Source organism: Capra hircus, chromosome 29, assembly GCF_001704415.2.
Source record: "Capra hircus breed San Clemente chromosome 29, ASM170441v1, whole genome shotgun sequence".
NCBI lineage: Eukaryota > Metazoa > Chordata > Mammalia > Artiodactyla > Bovidae > Capra > Capra hircus.
Window position 1 is genome coordinate 39,345,056 of NC_030836.1, and position 17,930 is coordinate 39,362,985.

A 17,930-nucleotide genomic window follows, 5' to 3' on the forward strand; every position below is an offset into this window, starting at 1 on the left:
AGAACTGATGACTTCTGATTTCTTGGGTCCAGTCACTGAGATCTTTGTATTTGCTCTGAGTCTTGTGTCCTGGATTCCCAGAATCATTTCAATGAGTCTCCCCTTCCCTTGAAGCCAGTTGGAGGTGGGCTCCTCTGAACTGTGATTCAGACTTTGTTCTAGATCCTTTCAGATCATTGTACACCTCCCAGACACAAACAGAGGCACCCGGTTGTTTCAGCACCATTATGAGTGAAAAACTTTATTCTTTACTGAGAATAGGGTGTTCAGACCACCAAATACAGTTCACCAGCATCCTGGGCAGGAGTACCCTAAGTGTGATTTACTGTTTGCTTGGAGCGGCCTTACTGATTCCTGAACCACTCCAAGCACTTACACTGCCTGTGCCAGGCCAATCCGGTCATTTCCTTGATCCAAGACTGAGAAATACAGCCTCAGGAAGATGTCACCCAGGATCCAGGTGTCTCTAGATGTCCTCACTGTGTTCTCTTTAAAGGAGATGTAGCAGTGGCCTCTAGAATCCTGGGGGAGTCAGAGACACACACCAGTCAGCCTGAGCCCTTATGTGCAACTCCCACAAATATCCAGACCCAGCACATTTCTTGGCTTTATTTCACTCTTTTGGTAAGTATCAAGGGATTTTCTCATTAGCATGGGATATGAGAGTTCATCCACAAGACATGAGGTTTCCATGAGGAAGGGTGTGGGGCAGGAAAGGATTAGGAGTTGGGGATACAGAGGAATGATAAACAACAAAGTCCTACTGAAGAGCATAAGAAAATATGTTAAATATCCAGTCATAAACCACATGAAAAAGAATAAGAAAAAGAATACATATTTCTATATGCTTATACTGAGTCACATTGCTGTGTAGCAGAACTTAATGTAACACTGAAGATTAGCCACACTTCAATAACATTTTTAGAAAAGAACAAGTGTTTCCATAGTTCTCCTCTCTCCCTGTATCTTTCCTTTTGACTCCTGCTCATGGTTTTCTCTGCAGAGAATGCTGGTTCTCCTCCTGCATCCCCACAATACATACTTTATTTAAAAACTTTATTTTGTATTGGAGTATAGCTGACTAACAATATTCTGAGCTTCATGTGGACAGTAAACAGACTCAACCATATATATCCATGTATCCTAGTCCCCAAAATGCCCCTCCCATCCATGTTGTCACATAATTAAGCAGAGTTCTCCATCTACACAGTAACCCGTTGCTGGTTATCCATCTTAAACAGAGCAGTGTCCACAACACGTTCTTGAAGGCTTAACTTAGAAACTCTGGGAAGCCTCCTTCGGCCCGCACTCACCCTTTTTGGCCACTGTAGGCTTGGTTGGGTAACTTACTCTGGTTCCCCAACCCCACTGGTCAGTCCGTAGCCCTCATCACCCCAAGTAAGTCTCCAGTGCCCCAATGCAGAGCATCTTGGGATGCCATTTGCATGGAATCCAGTGCAGGTTTGCCTCAAACCAAGCTACCCTCCACATGGCTCCATGAGTTTACAGTTTTAGAATTCCTGAAATTCCCTCCCTTCCTCAAAGTCTTCTTTGAGCCCATCAGCCAGCTCTGAACTCCCACAGGGAGCTGACATGCAGCCTCCACCCTGCGCCGGGGCTGAGCAGTCACTGTGCACACTTTATTCACATTAGCATACAGCCTCCCCACAGAGAGGTAGATAGCCTTACTCACAAAGAGGGCACCCGGCCAGAGCTATGGGAAGATCATCTGATATCTAGGGTGACCATGTAATTTATCATGTAAACCAGGCAAACTGCGAGAAGGGAAGGAAGACTGTTAATCCCTATGGTGGGACAGCACACTGGGAGTGTCCCCAGCCATTCTTCTTGTCACATGACTTATTTCAAGGACTGTTAGAGCTGACTTTCTGTGTTCATCCATTTGAGGGTTCAGATTGAACTGAAGCTCTTTGAGGACTGAGGACCTGAGTGTTCTCCTCTCCTTGTGACTCCCACCATTACAGCATGGCGTGGTGTCTCCACATTTATTTCAGGATAGTCAGTGTCCCAGATGGCCCTTTACTTTCAAGTGGTTCGTCTTGTGGGAGTCTCTGGCCAGGCACAGGGCTCAGCAGCGTCTGCAATAGTGTGTTTTGGCCTGCAGAGGGTGCCCTCTTCCCAGAAGCAGCCCAAGGGTTCCTGCAAGTTCCTATTTGAGAACCACCCCTCAGGGTTCTCCCCTCACCTTGAGGATGTAGGCTTGAGCTGGGACTGGGTAGTTGATGCCACTGATGGTGAAGATAATAGAGGACAGGGTATTGACTGCAAAACATGAAACGTAGTGCTGTAAGATAGAGAGGGAGAGAGGCTGGCCCTGGAGATGCTTCTTGTGTGTGGAGACTGGGAGTGAGCCTGGGGCATGACCCTTCACCTCGGAACCCTGTGGTGTGGCGCCAATGAGCTTCAGGAGGTTATTGACCAGTCTTCATGGGCCATGGATCAGTGATGTCCTGGTATCCACAAGGGCCTTGCAGCTGCCAGAAGAAGCAATAGCCTTTCTTTTCATGGAGATGCTGAGAGACAGTGTGACAAAGCAGGCATCACGGTCACTCTGAGTCTCCACAGAGCTTCCCCCTTCCCAACTGTCTTCTAAACAGCCCTTTGTCTCTTGCCCTCTTTTCCTTTGCTCCCAACATGGCATCTTCCTTGACATTCTTGAATGCAGTACTCGAATACACCAGGCTCTTTGGCACCTTGACACAAGCTGGTCTTCCTTCCTAGAGGAGCCCCCTCCTCTTTGACTAGCAAATTTCTTCTCATCGTCCAGAATCTAGCTTAATTGTCATGGTTTCAAAGAAGTCTTTCCCCTGGTATTTATCAGTCTCTTTTCTTGACAGACTGTAGACACTTCCTCATGTCTAGCATGAATTAACTATGTGTGTGTCTCATTCCCTGTGCATCTGCCTTCTTAGATGTGAGGGCAAGTTTTATTCTCGTTGCCTCCCTAAAGTGCCTGGCACACAGTGGATGTCCACGGCTTGTCTGTTTACAGAGAAAATGAAGACTGTGAAAATAATGAATGAGAAACATCCAGAGAGCTGTATCTTGTGGGGAACAAATAAATGGGTCAATCGCAGAGTGAAGATGGATATTCGGGAGGGCAGCAGATTCTCATAGTGGTGGGAGAGAGGGGCTCCTCTGGGAGAGGGTGTCTGCCAGCACTTCTCCTACAACCAACTCAGACCCTGAGACCCTGACCAGGAGATACATGACTAGCCCACAGAAACTCCAAGGACGGGTCAGGTTTTGTCTGAGGGTATCACACAGAATCCTGTCAATTGTGCCTCTTGTCCTCAGGTCACTCCTGGATCCCACCTTCCTGATTCTCTGTTATAGCCCCTGCTCCACTGAGTGCCCATGAACGTGGGGTGTCTTTTTTATTAGTTGCTTTTACATCTTAAGACTTCAGTAAATCTCTCTACACTGCTCAGTAGTTGCTCCCTTAGGAGACCAGTTCTCCCCATTTGCTCAGGACTTTCCCTGTTTTTAAACTGACATTTATCTGTATTGGGAACATCCTTGGTCCCCGGTACCCCCGGACAGTTGGTCATCTTATACCTCTGTTCAGGCTGGAGAAATTCTCCCAGATCCTCTGTTCACCACACTGTAGAGTCCTCTAACCATGCTCCACACCTCACAGGGCAGTGGGTGCAATCCGCTCCCAGCTGCACAGACTTCTCCGGACTCTTTTAGGACCCTTGTCAGAGCCCTGGTCAGAAGGCCTGTTGATTATGAACCCATTGGTTGTTTGCATGTCTATCTGCTTTTGTGTTTGTTTGTATATGTTTTTGTATGTGTGTTTCTATGTGTCTCTGTGAGAGCTTTTGTGTCTCTGACTAGCTATGCATGTTTTTATGTGTCTCTGTGTATGTTTATATGTGTCTGCCTGTGTGTTTCTATGTGTCTGTGTGTCTGTCTGTGTCATTGTAGGTGGTGTATATGCCTATGTGACTGTGTGTCTGAGAATGCATTTGTGTGTGTCTTCCTGTGTCCATGTACAGTAGTGGGAGCATCACTTGGGCTGACCCTCAGAGGGAGAGGCTTACTGGTCCAAGTGTATACTCTAGTTGCCTGATTGGATCAATGGTACCCAGTTGAGTGCTCCCTAGTAGTAGGGTTTATCCACCCCAACAAACATCACCACACTGCCTTTTGCCCTGCATGTGTAAAGAGAAGAGAGGGTGGGATCCTTGGAGGACAATAACAACAGCACTGACTGAGAGCTGTGCTAGTCCACCCATCAAGGCCCTAATAAGATCCCCATGTACAGATGCGGAAATCGAGTCTAGGAGCAATTGAGATCCAGACTGAGGTCAGTTACTGGCTATTGAGTGGCATAGAGGAGGTTAGAAACTGAGTCACCTGGCTGGGCTCCACCCACTCTGTCTTCCAAAGATGCCCTACTTCCTGTGACCTGAGTGCTCAGACACACTCAGAGGGCACAGTGCTGAAGTATAATGGCTTTCTCCTTGTCCAGCTTGTCATTTTTCAGGAAAATCAAATCCTGGGAGTTCTAAGGCTGTGGGTTCAGGTCACCCAGAATTGGCACCACTGGCCTGTGATCTCCACAGCTCAAAGGGCCCCACACTCATAAGGGACCCCACCTCTGCTCTCCCTGTCTTGAAATGCCTTGTATTTCTTGAACAAGGGGTCCCACATGTTTGTTTTGTATCCCACACATTCACTTTTCACTGGCTCCTGCTAATTGGGTAGCTGGCCAGGGCTCCCAGTGGAATGGTAATGAGGAAGGAAAGATATCCACCATCCTTCTCCTTCCTTCCTGATCAAATTCATAAGCAAATCGTATTGCTTTTTCCTCCAAGTTGTTTCCTTTTGCCTTCCATTAGTCTTCCTCCTCACTCAGCCCCCTAGACCAAGTTACTGGTTTTGAGCCCAGGAGCAGGGTTGTGTTCCAATAAAATGTTATTTATAAAAGCCAGGGGTGAAGGCAGGTACAGCCCTGGGGCTATATTTATCCTGGGTTAGATTATCTCTCAGGATTTTTCTTTATCAAGTGTTCTATAATTTTCATGCACCTGAAAGCATCTTAAAGTTAATTTGGAGAAAGGGATTGTCCATCTCAGACTTACTTGCTCAAGTAGAAGGCAAAAACACACTCAGAAATGGCACCTTGATTCTTCAGGTTGGCAAAGATGGGGATAGCTCCAAAGACGGATATGTTGGGGTAGTTCAAACCCAAGACACCATCAAAAGGTGCACCCTCACACTCGTATTCCACAACGATTAGACCTAACAGCTGGTCAGTACTTACAGGGTCCCCAATCTGTGGGGGAGAAGAGTGTTTCCACTTACAGATACAGGAAGTGGGGCTAGGACTGGGTTGGGGTGCATTGCCATCAAATCCTCAGAGAAGAAATGAGGTTGGGCTATATCTTTTGTGGACCTCAGACGGTTAGACCATGCTGGGAGAAAAATGTGTGTTTCATTTCTGAGAGGCTGTGAATTTTAAAACATCTGCCCCTCTGAAAAACACCACCTGGCTCAGTCAAATTGGCCTTGTGGCTTCTATCCAGGTGGGGCAACCAAGAGTCAGGCCAGGACCCATTGGTGCCCCCTTGTGGACAAAATGAGTTGAGAGCAAGGTAGCCTTCTCTGGAATAACTATGACCTAATGACAGGAATGGACTGAATTCTCTGTAAAGTACTGTGGATTCTGCATCTGTCCAGGAAGACAGAAGCCAAAAACACAATCTTGCTTGCAGGGATCTATGAAACTACAGCCTGGCAAATTCACTTTTGGGGATATTGTGTATTTGTGTGAGTGTGTATGAGAGAGAAAGAGAGAGAGGGGAACTACTCAAGCACTTTGGGGAGGCGGGCCATACATTTTATTAGATTCTCAAAGTCACCCTAGAGTGAGAACACATTTGTCAGGCCCTTTGAACTCTCTGGCTTCCAGTTACCCACTATGGATACCTGAAGCCCTTGACTGCCCTCAGGGTCCCCAGATCAGTTTTATCCTGTCCCTAAACACCCTACAGCAACTTCAGTCTTGAAAAGCCAACCCAGCTCCACCGTTTACCACATGTGTGACCTCAGCAACCCTTGCTGTCTGCACCTCAGTCCTCATATGTCTCATGAGCTAACCACCTGCTGTTGTGGGATAGTTGCAGGATTAAACAAATTATTACCTGAAAGTGCCTGGAACAGTCTGTGAATATAACAGTGGGTGCTTTTTTCCCCTCTTCTCACTCCCAGCAAAATGAGCCTTGAACTGCTCATGGCCAGAGAAGCTGTAAGTTTACACCTCAAGACACTATCTGGGTTAACTAACTCATTTGCTCATGTGTCACCATGGGCACTGCCTCCCCAGGGACAGGATCCTGTGGGTAAGATGGGCAATGTCTATGGGAGTTAGGGTAGGAAGAGTCCTGCCTGATGGTCCTGCATCCGTTTTGCAAGCAGGGGTTACTCCATAGCCAGTCCTGACTCAGCTTCTCTTTACACGTTACCCGAACAGTGTCATAAGCAAGAAATCCCTTCATGGTCCCAGGTCCATAGGTGATCCAGAAGGTCTGTTGGGTACGCTGGAAGGTGGAAGACTTGTAATGTCTGAACCTAACTTGTGTAGCTGCAGACACAAGAGATGAGTGTCATCAGGTGCCAAGGGTGGAAACAGGGTGGCAGGGCAAGTGAAGGATGGTCCGGGTAGGGGATCTGTACTCACAACAGACTGGACTGGGGCAAAAGAGGGAGGGCACCCCCAAGTCAGATGAGCTTGTGTCAAAGACAACCTGGAATTCCTGAGGTGGTGTTCTAGTGGTGATGTTACCCATATAGAGCATCTACAGTGAGAAAGAGGGAGTGGGTTAGTGCAGAGCTGGCTACCCTCTCTTCCCACACTGATATCTCCCCCTGGGTGTCTTACATCTCTTGAGATAACTTTTCAACCACTGCGAAGCTCACAGCCTTTGACCACAGAGGTGCTTGCATTTGATATTTTTTCCTTTGCTACACTGTATGCAGGATATTGATTCTATGACCAGGTGTTGAAGTGGTACCTCCTGCATTGGAAGCACAGAGGCATAACCACTGGACCTCCAGGATCATTTGACACCCAGGGAAGACCTGGTGCCTTAATTTGAGAAATTCTAGAGTCTCTTCAAACCCAGCCTTAGCACCCCCTTCTCCAGGAGATCCTTCTTGATCAAACCCAGCCACTCCCTCTAAACTCAGACCACATCCAATCAACACCACACAAGTGACCCTTTCATTTGACATGTATTTACACTTTGCCTATCTCTCAGGCTGGCATGGGCATTCTTGAAGACAAAATAAGTCCTTTTTCTAATCTAAAAACAGTAAGCACTGTGTTAGATTCTGATGGCCTAACACGGAATATGGGTTCACTAACTTTTTACTGCTGTGGTTCTTGCATCTGTCCAAACTGAATTACTCTGCCTGGTTATTCAAAATTGTTTTGTAGTTGGTTCTACCTACTGATCAGAGATGGTTCACTTTCATCTATAACTATTTGACCACCTTAGTTAAGAAGAAGCTGCTGCTGCTGCTGCTGCTGCTGCTGTTGCTGCTGCTGCTAAGTCGCTTCAGTCGTGTCTGATTCTGTGCAACCCCACAGACAGCAGCCAACCAGGCTCCACCATCCCTGAAATTCGCCAGACGAGAACACTGGAGTGGGTTGCAATTTCCTTCTCCAATTTCAGGAAAGTGAAAAGTGAAAGTGAATTCACTCAGTCATGTTCGACTCTTAGCGACCCCATGGACGGCAGCTTACCAGGCCTCTCCGTTTGGGGGTATTTTCAGGCAAGAGTACTGTAGTGGGTCGTCATTGCATTCTGCTCAGAAGGAACAATCTCCCTCAAACTAGTGACACATCTTTGACACAGAAATGGATGTTTGCTTGCCACCAGGCAGGCCCAGTCACCAAGACAAGAGATGAGGACGATAGTGCCTTCTCCTCTGCGTGGAGCCCCCTTTGCCCAGTGTTTCTGCCTCCTGCAGGAGCCCTAGCCCCGACATCCCAAGTGGCATCTCCAGATGAGCCCCAGTGCTAAACTAGAGCACCAGGGGGCGCTGTGGAGCACCATCCTTCCAAAACACTCACGTCTATGATGATCCTCAGGGGGTGAATAGTTATGTTTGAGCCACGAGAAGAAATCCGAGACAATCTATAAGCATGTTCCCTGAGGAAATTGTTCAGCATTTTTTTTCACTGAAGTTATTTTTCATGGTCTTCACTCTCCTTAGAGGTATTCTTTCACTGAACATTTGACAAAGAAAACAAAGAAGATGCTACAATTAGCTGTCAGTGTTAAGGTATAACTGTGATTGTAATGGCACTGTGTATTTTCTAGTCATTTTTATGAGTCAACTTATTATAAGAACTTTATGCATATTCCATGGCAAAGATATAGGTTTGAATAAAGCTTCTGTTCTATAATGTTGGGTAAGCCATATGACCATGTGAGGTCCTAGTCTCCCCTTCAGTAAAATGGTGGAATGTAGCGATTCAAACACTCCAAATAGGATATCTTGGGGATAGTGAAGTGATGGATATAAGGTGCCTGATAAGTAGGAAGTCTCAACAATGACAACCACTAGCACTGCTGTTGCCGTCCCACTGTATCCTTCTCAGAGAAGCTCAGGGAAGGAAGTAGAAGGGGGATTCCTATCCTCTTTTACAATGGAGGAATTTGAAATGCAAGAAGCTTGTGAATTGGCTGTGGTCACACTGCTTGTCAGATATAAAACAGTGTATAATTAGCTCTCCCAATCTTTCTCCAAGTTGAAAGAGAAGAGAGAGTTGAAAGAAGAAACCAGGAGATAGGGGAAAAGTTCAGGAAATGTAGAAAATTAAGAGAAAAGTTAAAAGAAAACACCACAGAGAGAAATACACTCACAGAGACTTTAAAGAGATGGAGAGAAAAATGATAGTGATACTGAGATGCAGACATAGACATATACACACTGAAGTAGAGAGGGAACAAAGAGGACACATAAATAAAATGAAGAAAAGTGCTATTCCACAGGACCACATCTACATCCGCATTGACTATGCACTGAACAATTGCAAATATTTCCAATTTCAATAGGTCATGACATGACTGCACCCCAGAGTTGTGCAACCATGCAAATCTACACCAAGAACCTAGGGTCCCACAGTTTCTATAACAAGGTACTTATCAATAAGTAAGGGTTGAACTTTAAGATTGTCAGGGAAATATTCCATTCCATTCTAAACCTGGTTAGTAGAAGAATAATCAGATTGAAAGAAAAATCACAAAAAGGAAGATGACGTGACTTACAGTCTCCATAGTTACATGACTCTGCAATCTGAGAAGGCCACTAGGTCGAGGGGCACAAGCCACTTCATGCCTCTTTCCTGGCTCCAAGGACTCAGGGAAGTTCAGGTTCTTAGCATGTAGTGGTGACCGGGAGCCCCTAGTTAAATATGCTCTGACATACCCTAGTTTAGCCCTTTAGGCCAATAATAGGTCTGAAAAAATTTTTAAAAAAAAGGTCTCAATTAAATCTTTACTTTCATCAGTGTCCTTGGTGAGTGGACTTTGAAGCTTCACAGAATACAGAGAAGTACTGTAATCTCTTCCTTGAAGCTTGGCTGGAAAATCAAACTGATCTGCATGGACATCTAAGAAGATGGAGAACCTTGCCTACTTGGAGAAAAAATATGCTAAAAACATCATAAAAATGGATACTAAGGGCCATACTCGACATTCATGTTTTCATGTTATCTTCCTAGCCAATTCATGAGATAGGCATTGCTGTCTTCATTGGAGAGGAGATTGCTAGGAGGATAAGCTGTCAAATGGCAAAGTGAAGACTTCAGGGACAGCCCAGGGACATACAACTGCCTTTAGGTAGTTGGTCTAACGGCAGACATCAGGGGCACCTATGATGCCAGGCTGCATCAAAGATTTAGGGCAGAGCAGTACTTCAGTTGCATGGGATCAGTATTGGAAGAAATGTCATATGCATCCACAAGATATTTGATATCATCCAACAAATGTACAAGGAAGAACTGTGTGCTAGGTTCTGGGTTAAAAGCATCAAAGTCAAAGCTGATGAAAACAAAATTAGTCTTTATCTTAAGAGAGCTAGCAGTCTAGTTCTCACAAAATCATGGCCCAGGAGGCAGGAGATATGATACTAGGACTAGGTGGCTATGTTGAACCTTGGGCCACACAGGCCTTATCTCTGGGAGCAGCCTTTCCTCCACTTCACCCATGCTGGAAAGCAGGCCAGTTGCCCATGTTCTTAAGAGAATCAGAAGTTTGGATATTTATGTACAATCTACTGATTTTAATGTTAGCAACTAATTTTTTTTTTTCCCAAAAAACAGTGGGAACGAAATCTCCACAGCAATGTGCTGGAATCAGCCTTCAGTCTCTGCAGGTTTTTATTTCTCGCCTAGAATTGGGAGTGCAGTGGGGACAGAGAGGAATTTAATTCATGTCAGTTGATTTAAAAAGAGACTGAATGCATACTGAACATGTGTGTTCCTTTTATATTTATAAAGATCATCAGGGACATACAAACCAACAAAATGTAACTGCTGAAGATAAATGGATATATTTCTGGTATAATTTCCCCATAGGGTCTATGTCATGAAAAATTTTGTCTGCCAAACCAAACATACAAAAAAATAATTTTGAAATGTCTTCCCAATCATAGAAGAAAAAACAACTGTGGCAGCCAATGTAAAGACAATCCTGTTTAATGACTCATCCAGGACTCCCAGGGCCTATTCCTGCTTGAGATCTTTCCATGCCTGTCCCTTGAATACAACAGGAGCCTCTCCTGTTGCCAGGTGTGTTTAGATGGGGCACTGTGACTTAATCTTCATTTTTGCATGTTGTTTAGATTCAGTTATGGTGGTTAAATCCCAACAGGGGGAATATGACATCACTGACAAAGGATACACATATATGCCTTTTGAACTATGGTGTTGGAGAAGACTCTTGAGAGTCCCTTGGACTGCAAGGAGATCAAAGCAGTCCATCCCCACTCCCCTCCAAAAAAAAAATCAGTTCTGAGTATTCACTGGAAGGATTGATGCTGAAGCTGAAGCTCCAATTATTTGCCCACCTGATGGGAAGAACTGACTCATTGGAAAAGACCTTGATGTAGGAAACACTGAAGGCACGAAGAGAAGGGGAAAACAGGGTGACATCGTTGGGTGGCATCGCAAAGTTGATGGACCTGAGCTTGAGTAAGCTCCGAGAGTTGGTGATGGATAGGGAAGCCTGGCATGCTGCAGCCCATGGCACTGTAAACAGACGGACATGACTGAAAGGACTGAACTGAACTCAACAAATTGAGAACAAAGAGACTGATAAATCTAATTGCATCAAGTTGGTGACTTGCTGCCCATAACAACACATTATTTAAGTGGCTTTAATATTCAGAATTATGACTGCATTCAAAGTGGAATATCTTTTAAAGAAAAACAAAAGTACTGTCCATCACCACAAACCTAAGAAAATCAAAAGAAAAACAGGAAAGAAATCTGAACCTATATTCAACAATTTATTGTTCCTCATAACTTCTCTTATTGCGACAGCATCATATGCATGTTAACAGGTAAAAGCAAGACAATAATTAAAACTAATGTTCTGAAGTAAGCCTTTCAGTGGCTAGAAAAACAGGTTCACACATAACATAAAGAAGTTTAATTCAAACATTGCTGTCTTAAATCTTGAACTGAAAGCATACGTTTGTACCAAATAATTATATTTATTTTTATTTTATTTTTTAAGGAAAATGTGTACTTCCTACTCTGACCAATGGAAAGCTTGCAAGCAATGACAACTTGATAACAGTGACTATACTGAGGTCTAACATGTAGATTTTAAATACATTTCCCATCAGATGATGCATGGATTCTTAAAAGAGGGCTGATTTCAGGACTGAGTAAAGAATTGCACAAAATAATCTTGGAAATCATGAAGGACCAGCAAGCTAAGGCACTTCAAAGCCCAATGGGGACTGGATAGAAAGTTTATGAATCCAAATGAAAAGGCCAAACATCTACTGGTTTGTTGCGCAGAATGATCTTTGTGCTTCTCAACACACTGTTTATGTTTGTCATAGCTTTCCTGCCAAGAAGCAAACGTCCTCTGATTTCATGGCTGTAGGCACCATCCACAGTGATTTTAGCAGCTAAGATGAAATCTGTCACTACTTCCACCTTTTCTCCTTCTATTTGCCTTGAAGGCTGGGGCTGGTTCCCATGATCTTAGTTTTTTAATATTCAGTTTTAAGCTGGCTGAATGTGTCCAAATGTTAGTAGGCAACATCTAATTTGTCACTGTGATAGATTGCTAGGGCAACAACTCATCATTCTGAGCACCGAGAAAGGAAAATAATCATCAATATTTATGCTATTTTTGTTTCTATTAAGCATAGGTTATGTAACTACAAACAGTTCCAGGAAAACAAGCTATACTGTCCCTTCTCCAGGTGATGAGAGAGTGATGAAGAGCAGCTATAATACAAATGAAGCCTCACTCATTGTCCTGCAGCTCACCTTCTGCTGTGGAGGTCTGGTTCCTAATAGACCAAGGAATGGTAGTGGTCCTGACCCCTGTGCTGGTATTGTGGACTTCTGCTCTAAACCCAATAGTGGGACATTGTGTAAGACAAACCACCCTGCTTCTGCCCAGTTTCTGAACAAATAAATTGCATTAAAATTGGGAGAGGAACAGCTACTTAATCTTAACGAACAACCCAGTGCAACATATGACTACATTCCTTCAATAAACTGTGAAAAGTGCTTTCTGAGAATCAGGGAAATTTGTACATGGACTGGATATTAGATGTTAATTTTATTGGGAACAAATAAGCATTTGTTTCACATCCTATCATTTTACCTCAAATACTCATTATGTATATTTTGTGAAATGTTCATCTTGTCCCTAAAACACTTCAGGAAAAATGAATAAGGAGTAAAAGAGAGAATGAAATGAGGGTCAGTCTTGATTTAAAAACATAACTGCATAGCTGCTATGGATTGCATTGTGTCCACCCTTGACTGCCAATGTGATGGTATTAGGAAGTAGGGCCTTTGAGAGGTACGCAAGTTGACATGGGGTTTCGATAGTGGTCCCTCATGATGGGAGTATCCTCTCCCTCTTTTTCTCACTTATTCTCCATCTTCCTCCTTCCCTTCCCCCACCACAAATGAGAACATAGCAAGAAGAGAAAGACCTAATGAAAGTCAAGAATGTCTTCCCTGGGAACTCAATTGGCCACCACCTTAATGTTGCACAGTCTCCGGTCTATGACAACCTGTGGAACTAAGAGGTTAGTTTTGTAGTTATTGATGCCGAGTGATGAAATGTAGGGTTCATGACCCTCTTCTTTCTTAAATTTGTTATGTTTGACATCATTTTGTAGTAATAAGTTTATAGAATGAAGTTTCTGTCTTAGTGACACCCAGAGGGGCCCAAGATAGCAGATTGAGGCAGGTCTCTGATGAGTGAGGTTTTGGAGGAACACATGCTCCTTATTCCAACTCTTCTCTTGTCATCTGAAAACCATCCCCGCCATACCTGACAACCTTAACTCCAACCGTAACTGCATCTCCACTCCCCTGATAAGCTACTGAGTCATCTAGTTGGAGATCCAGATGATTCAAGACAGGGTCTGGAAGGGGAAGGAATGCAGGCATTTTTATAAAGAATGATCTGGGCAGACCTCTCCTTGGTTTTCCCTTCTTTATTGCCATCTGCAGGTGAGTGATAAGGCCTGGATTGAAAGGAAGCCACAAGTGAGACTGCATGGTTATTTGCAAGAGAAGGGAGGAAGAATTCACAACACAATACCAGGAGGTTGGCAGCTTGCACAGGACCCAGGAGGGAAGGAAGAAGCACTGGGAAAAGAATAGTGCCTACCTGAGGGCCACACCTATCTGACTCTTCCTGTTAAACTTGGAGGTCGCATCCTTCCTGCTTCAATTTCTGCTCCAGATGTGGAAGGGATAGAGCTGTACTCTCTGCTAATGAGTCACAGGGAGAGGGAAAGGCTCCCCAAGGAGCCCTTGGATTCCACTCTAACTGCGGGTATCATCCCAAGGCAGAGAGCAAATGGCAGGTCATTCAAAATATGGTCTACTTTAAATAGTATTTAAAATACTACAAAATTTGTCTAAGAGTCCTGGCATATCTTGTTCCCAGTGTTTTTTTGGAGAGATGATTATTTAGCCTAATTTGGGTTCTGCTGAGGATTCTACAAAATTCCCTGGTGGTAACCTCTGACTTATAACTTCCTGATCTTATCCCACAGAACGCAAATGATGCTAAGTTCCAGTGGGCAAGGCTTCTAAGATCCTTGGTGTAACAGCAGCTGTGTGCCAAGTGGTCTACCACTCTCAGTCCTGAGTCAAGAACCTATGAATATCACCAGACAGTTACAGCCGCCTGCCCACCAGAGGCAGCCTCAGCATCCTCAGCGACACCCAACTCTGAGCCACTTGTCCACTGATTGGCACTGAGCTTCAGTCTGGAACAAGTGTTCTGGAGCAAGTCCAGTCTCCCTCATCCAAGAGATGGGAAACTGAACCCTGGAGTGTATGACTCACCTTAGCTGCAGGTAAGTTAGTGAAGACTTGGGAGCCAGGAACTCTGGTTCCCAGGCTAGGAGACTTCAAGGAGGGGAAAGATGAGAGAAAGCTCAATTGTGTCCACTGCTGGGTAGCTCTCAGATGTCTGCAAGCACCAGAGTGGAAGTTCCTTTCCCTTTGCCCTTCAAGTCTTGTTCCAACTTTATCAGCAGACTTGCCTCCATGTAGCAGCAGGAAAGCAATATTCAGGGCAGTTTCTTTTGGGTTCTAGGCACAGTGGGGGAGCCCCAGCTGTAGTGACCCCAGGAGGCAGACCTGCAGGTGGTGACTGACTCATTCCCAACTCAGAGTCCAAAGAGCTCCCAATCCTCATTCACACAACACAGACTTTGGGTAACTGGATAACCTGCACCTGCATTCAAGTGAGAAGCATTCCTTTCTCAGCCTTCTGGCAACTTAGATAAGTGTCTTATATTTCTTCAGAGAACACCTGGCTGACCAAGGCTGGCGTCTGAGACTAACCTGGATGAAGCGGATGTGTTTCCTCTTTGATGCTCAAAATAGACCTTGGAGATTCAAAGGCCTTGAAAGGGTTACAATCACACTTATGTTTTTTCAGGACTTTGCTTGATGAATCTGCTTGGAGAAAAAGGACAGAAATACAGGACAGGGCTGGACATCTCTGGGTCCCAGCTGATTGTGAGTTGAGTTCCAGCCACCAAGCTACGGAGTCAGGTGCTGATGTTATTCACAAGCTATCTTTGAAGAAGGCATAGAGGAAAGAGTTTTGGGGCAGAGAGTAGTGTGGTCAAAGGGTGATGGGAATCACACGAGGCAAGATGAAACAAGATTCATTACTTGTTTCTTTGCTCTATCAGTTCCTTGGCTTTTCTACTCCTGAGAACAAGTACATGGAAATAGAGGCATTGGTGGTGCTCCTAGCACCTGATGCTCCTGGGGATAACCAGTTTGTGGACCCTTCCCTGAGTCCAGAGCATATTCAGCCTCGTGATAGCCCCAGGTTCTCCCTTCTTGGGTAGGCTGACATGCCTCATTGCTGCTAACTCACAACTGAAGCATGGGATGAGGTCATGGTGGTTGACCTGTAGGCCAAGTTCCAAGCATGCAAGGAAGATTTGCCGTGGAAGGGTAGCCATTTACTAACCTTGGTTACTTTGTTCCTTAACAGGGGCTACTTCCCACATCTACAATGATTTTCTCCCAGCATTTGCATGGCCAGGTCCTTCTCAACATTACCGTCATCTCAAATGAGTCTCTCAGGCTTGCTTCCCCTGGCCACTCCACTCTCACAAGCACAGACCCTCATCCAAAAATTGCCTATAGACACTTCCCTCCATCAATACCATAATTATAGTTACCAAAGTGGAAAGGTGGGAGAGGGATAAATTGAGAGTTTGAGATTAATATATGTATACTACTTTATTTAATATATCATCAACAAAGACCTACTGTACACCACAGAAATTATGCTCAATAGACTGTAATAACCTGTACCGGCAAAGAATCTAAGAAAGAATGGATATGTGTGTATGTATAAGGGAATTAATTTCCCATACAACTAATACAGATACAATACTGTAAATTAAATATACTCCTATATAAGTTAAAACCTGAATTTTGAAAAATGCTTATGTCTAGAGACTCATGGAGTTCTTTAGACTCACATGATTCCAGATATGATTTTGGAGATGGCAGAGTGGGTGCAAAAATTGAGACATTATCTGAGGTTGCATTTTCCTGAGCTTTGGTGTATTCTTGCTTCTAGTGTCACCTTTGATTTGTCTTTGGAGGATCTAATACAAAGGCTCCGAGACACCAGCTCAGTGCTATTTGAAGAATGAGAGGGAGGTTATAGTGGGAGAGTGAAATCCCAGCTTCCTAGTCTTGGGTTGGGGCACGACTTATGTCCCAAGTTCCCTGTGAAAACAGGCTGTAGTTTCCCTCTGCACGACTTGCATGATATCAGACCCAGACTTTTTCATGTCCTGCTTCCCCTGAGACCTTACTGGTTTCTCTATGAGAATATTTTTTAATATACATTGATTTACTTTAACTGGAGGCTAGTTACTTTACAATATGGTAGTGGTTTTGCCATACATTGACATGAATCTGCCACAGGCGTACATGTGTTCCCTATCCTTAACCTCCCTCCTACTCCCCTCCCCATTACATCTCTCTGGGTCATCCCAGTACACCATCCCCAACCACCTTGTCTCATTCATCAAACCTGGACTGGCGATCCATTTCACATATGAGTGTATACATGTCTCAATGTCATTCTGTGAAATCATTCCACCCTCGCGCTCTCCCACAGAGTCCAAAAGACTGTTCTATACATCCGTGTCTCTTGCTGACTCGTATACAAGGTTATCGTTACCATCTTCCTAAATTCCATGTATATGAGTTAGTATACTGTATTGGTGTTTTTCTTTCTGACTTACTTCACTCTGTATAATAGGCTTCAGTTTCACCCACCTCATTAGAACTAATTCAAATGCATTCTTTTTTTTTTTTCAGTTCATCTTACTCATTGATTTATTAAAAGCTTTTTTTTGTCTGTTTTTGTTGTTGTTATTGTTGTTATTTATTTATTTATTTATTTTACTTTACAATACTGTATTGGTTTTGTCATACATTGACATGAATCCGCCATGGGTGTACATGAGTTCCCAATCCAGAAACCCCCTCCCACCTCTCTCCCCATATCATCTCTCTGGGTCATCTCAGTGTACCAGCCCTAAGCATGCTGTATCCTATATCAAACCTACACTGGCGATTCGTTTCTTACATGATAGTATACATGTTTCAATGCCATTGGCTCAGTAATACTCCATTGTGTGTATGTACCAAAGCTTTCTTATCCATTCGTCTGCTGATGGACATCTAGGTTGCTTCCATGTTCTGGCTATCATAAACAGTGCTGCGATGAACATTGGGGTACTTGTGTCTCTTTCAATCCTGGTTTCCTCGGTGTATATGCCCAGCAGTGGGATTGCAGGGTCATAAGGCAGTTTTATTTCCAGTTTTTTAAGGAATCTCCACACTGTTCTCCAGAGTGGCTGTACTAGTGTGCATTCTCACCAACAGTGTAAAAGTGTTCCCTTTCCTCCACACCTTCTCCAGCATTTACTCTTTGTAGACTTTTGGATTGCAGCCATTCTGACTGGTGTGAAATGGTACCTCACTGTGGTTCTGATTTGCATTTCTCTGATAAAGAGCGATGTTGAACAACTTTTCATGTGTTTGTTAGCCATCTGTATGTCTTATTTGGAGAAATGTCTGTTTAGTTCTTTGGCCCATTTTTTGATTGGGTCGTCTGTTTTTC

The 17,930-nt window shown here is 44.2% G+C and overlaps 1 pseudogene; it reads right to left on the reverse strand.

Moving 5' to 3' along the window:
* LOC102169660 lies at positions 373–9,376 on the reverse strand (annotated as a pseudogene).